The sequence below is a fragment of the Sinocyclocheilus anshuiensis genome, unplaced genomic scaffold (genome assembly GCF_001515605.1).
Source record: "Sinocyclocheilus anshuiensis isolate Anshui unplaced genomic scaffold, SAMN03320099.WGS_v1.1 scaffold106, whole genome shotgun sequence".
NCBI lineage: Eukaryota > Metazoa > Chordata > Actinopteri > Cypriniformes > Cyprinidae > Sinocyclocheilus > Sinocyclocheilus anshuiensis.
The window spans coordinates 1485383-1489827 of NW_015542347.1; the positions used below are offsets into that span (position 1 = coordinate 1485383).

General features: G+C 40.9%; 1 protein-coding gene across 1 annotated transcript in view; it reads right to left on the reverse strand.

The window, feature by feature from the left end:
* myripb (myosin VIIA and Rab interacting protein b) overlaps positions 1-4445 on the reverse strand; it is a 231359-nt gene that overhangs the window by 28838 nt on the left and 198076 nt on the right. The window lies entirely within an intron of this gene.

The window sequence follows — 4445 nt, forward strand, 5'->3', positions numbered from 1 at the left end:
ATAAAAGCGTCTGCAAAATGACTAAATGTAAATGTAAATGTAAGTCTTTCACAAAGAGACAAACAGAGCGAGCCTCAAACAGCGCGACCTTGATACCAGAAATAGATTATCCATTATCAATCGCCGTTTACATTGAATGTAGGCTAATAAAATTAGAAGAATCATTCTCGCGTTTCGATGTTAAGCTGGTTATTTATTTATTTTATTTTTTTTGTCACTTATGTTTTAATCAGGCCATTTGTCCGGTCGGGCAAGTAAAAAAATACAAAATAAAAAATGTAACTAGCTAGAAGGCTGATCAGCTGTAGCTTGACCTATATTATTATTAATATTATTATTATTATTATTGAGAACATTAAGAAGGTAGTTCGACCTGAATTCTGCTTCTGCGATTATCTTTGATGATGCAGTAAAACAATCGGAGCACCTTGTTATCACTAGTTTTATTTTTATTTGCCGAGTCCGCTACTAGCTTATAGCGTTAGCATCGCTAATGCGGTTGCCGCTAATTTTGCTTACATTGCTTAAACTCCATTCTTTTACTTACTGTTACTTGCTTTAACCTTTTAGGCGCCAGGGATTTTTGGAAAAATGCTGGATTTTGACATCAAGATTTCAAAAGCTTGTGGCTTGAAAGGGCTTAAAGATAGAGATCTACTGTAAATTAGAAAAATGTTGGGAATGACCGAAAGTTTATGTGGGGTGTAAATATACTTGTCTAATTAGCATATTATGACATCATTAGGGGTGCCCATCTTGAATTTCATAATATTCAGGAAATAGTAGATATTGAATTTATGTTTGAACTTATTTGCTCGTTTTTTTTTTTTTTTGTCTTTTTATCGTCATTCCAAATTATCAGAAAAGAGGAAACCAACAATAAAACAGGAGAAAGTACTAAATTATTACTATATTACTATACTAGTAAAACACATGTGAACAGTAGCCTACTTTTTGATCAGTTCATCAATAATATTCAGGAAATAATAGATATTGAATGGATGTTTGAACATATTTGCATGTTTTTTTGTCTTTTTATCCTCATTCCAAATGATCAGGAAAAGAGGAAATCAACAGTAAAACAGGAGAAAGTAGTAAATTATTACTATATTACTGTGGCATAGTAAAATGCATGTGCCTATTTTTTGATCAGTTGACCAGCTATCTGCCCAATCAGGTATCTAGGTCACACAGTTTATAATTCTTGAGAGTATGGTATCTCACATTGCATGGCACAGCGCACAGACCTACCCCACACTGACTGCACTGTGTACCACGGCCACTACCACCTCTTTGGGGCACTGGATCCAGAGCGCTCTCACTGGATCCAAAGAGCGAGTGCTACTTCCAGCCCTATTTCTCCTACCCCTGCTGCCTCTACCTCTAGCAACAGCTCTCCTATGGACACAACGACCACGTCCACCGCTGCCACCCCATCCTCATTGGGCAAAGGGTCGAAATGATCACTTGTTTGTGCTTTGTGAACACTCTCGACTTGCACGGCGGCACCATTGCGCTGCAAAGATGTACCGGGAGAAGCGCGATTATTACACGACCGATCGTCATTTCCGAAAGGCAAATATTCCCCTTCAGAGTCAGAATCGGCGAATAACATTTGCAACACATCCTCACGGTACAACTTTTTATTAGCCATTTTCCGATTTTCTCTCACAAATCTCACAATTTACTCGCACGCTATGAACTGAACTGCTTCCGCATCAATGACACGATAGCTCACTTGCTCTGCTATGAATAGGAAGGTGACATAATTTTGGTCTAGAATCGAAGTACTACATGTCTGCCATCTAGTGGTAGGGAATACAAATGAGATATTACACCATATTAGGAACTACAGTCTATTTTATTAAGTATGATGTCTTGTCGCAATTTTGCGACTGTCGCTTAGAGGGTTAAATGACAGATTTGTGTCTACCTTTGAGTGTAGGTGAGGACGTGTTCGAGCTGCACTCGGTGCATCTCGAGCTGGAGGCCTTGGAGAAGCAGATCCGCGACCTGGTGGAGAAGCAGGCCCAGCTGTGAGAGTGGAGACATCCCTGGAAACATCCCAGGCTGACGCTCACAAATCCGGGGTAAGTATACAGCATGCTGCTAACACTCCCTCCACCTCTACTCTGTTTGTTTCTCTGTACAAGCCCTGTGCACTCAGGACGCGATCTTCCCAGGCCTCCTTTACTCCAGCGCGGGGACACCACGGACCCTGGGTGCACCAGCAGCGGAAGACGCAAGCCAAGCCCTGGGCGAAGACCTCTCCCTCTCCGCCGCCTCTGGTCTTCGAGATCTCCACCCAGAACCGCTTCGCTCCCCTCCGCGAGACGGAACGCGATGCTGTGATCGTCGGAGATTCAAACGTCAGGCTTGTCCGTGCTACCCTTGCTAAAGGTAAAGTGCACACTCACTGTTTCTCTGGTGCTTGTGTTCTTGATGTTTCTGCGCAGATACCCGCGATCCTGAAGGACGACGAGAACGCAGGACCGGTCGTGCTGCACGTGTGGGTTAACGACATCAAGCTGCGGCAGATGGAAACACTGAAGAGGGACTTCAGGAGCCTGATCAAGACGGTACGCAGCATATTGCCCGCGATGACGATCATCATGTCAGGACCGCTTCCCACGTATCGATTTGAGAAGTGTTTGATTTGTGAACGTAGCCATTCCAGGGAGGCTTTAAGACCAAGCGGAATCCTCTGCCGGCTGGTCGCTCCCGCTTCACAGCGAGCAGGAATCGCGCTAACGGAGTTGGGTTTTTTTAATGACCGTGTTTCGACTTCAGCAAATCAGTTTGAACGAATGCAAACAACGTGATTCCAACATCCAGCCACGCAAGAAAACGTGCATTTTACCTGAGGGAAGACGTGATCAATAAGGAAAGTCGACTTTCTCTAATGTATACGAATATGAATAGAATAAAAAATAAAGTTGTAGGGATGTACTAGGATCCTGGACACTGAACGGCAGTGTGTATATATATATTTTTCATCATTCCCCCATTTTTCATTTTTCACACCTGTGCAATAATCATGCTGTCTAATCAGCATCTTGATATGCCACACCTGTGAGGTGGATGGATTATCTCGGCAAAGGAGAAGTGCTCACTAACACAGATTTAGACAGATTTGTGAACAATATTTGAGAGAAATAGGACTTTTGTGTACATAGAAAAAGTCTTAGATCTTTGAGTTCAGCTCATGAAAAATGGGGGCAAAAACAAAAGTGTTGCATTTATAATTTTGTTCAGTGTATATGGCTCCGAGTTATCATCCAGGTAGAACTATTGTTCCAACCACCAAAGATAGATTCACAAATAAACTGCCTAATTTATCTCAACTGCTCTCTGTACCCATAAATACATATGAACTAGACGAAATGACTAGCAATATGGGCACTATCTTCTCTAATACATTAGAAGCTGTTGCCCCCATTAAATTAAAAAAGGTTAGAGAAAAACTTACTGCTCCATGGTACAACAGCAATACCCATTCTCTCAAGAAACTCGTAATCTTGAACGCAAATGGAGAAAAACTAACTTGGAAGTTTTTAGAATTGCATGGAAAAACAGTATGTACAGCTATAGACAAGCTCTAAAATCTGCCAGGGCTGAGCATATCCGCAAACTCATAAAAAATAACGAAAATAATCCAAGGTTTTTATTTAGCATAGTGGCTAGATTAACAAATAATCAGATGTCACCCGAACTATATATTCCCTTACAGTTTAGTAGTGATGACTTTATGAATTTCTTCACTGATAACATAGATTGCATCAGAAATACTACAACAAATGTAGAATCGACAGCGTTTTGTAATTCAGCTTCATTCACTGCACCCAAAGAAAAACTGCAGTGCTTTAGAACTATAGGACAGGAAGATCTAAATAAACTTATCACTGCATCTAAACAAACAACATGTTTATTAGATCCTGTACCCACTAAATGATTGAAAGAGTTGTTACAGAAGTTACTGTAGCAGAAGAACCGCTTTTCAATATTATTAACTCATCGTTATCTCTAGGTCACGTCCCAAAACCATTCAAGCTGGCGGTTATTAAGCCTCTTATTAAGAAACCACAACTAGATCCTAGTGAACTGTCAAATTACAGACCCATTTCAAATCTTCCGTTTATGTCTAAAATTTTTGAAAAAGTTGTCTGCTCAATTGTGCTCCTTCCTGCAAAAAAATGATATCTATGAAGAATTTCAGTCGGGGTTCAGGCCCCATCATAGCACATAAACTGCACTTGTTAAAATTACAAATGACTTGCTTCTTGGGTCAGACCAAGGCTGCATCTCATTGCTAGTTTTACTTGACCTTAGTGCTGTGTTCGACACTATAGATCATAACATACTCATAAATCGATTACAAAACTATACAGGTATTCAAGGGCAGGCTTTAAGATGGTTTAGATCCTACCTGTCCGATCGCTACCACT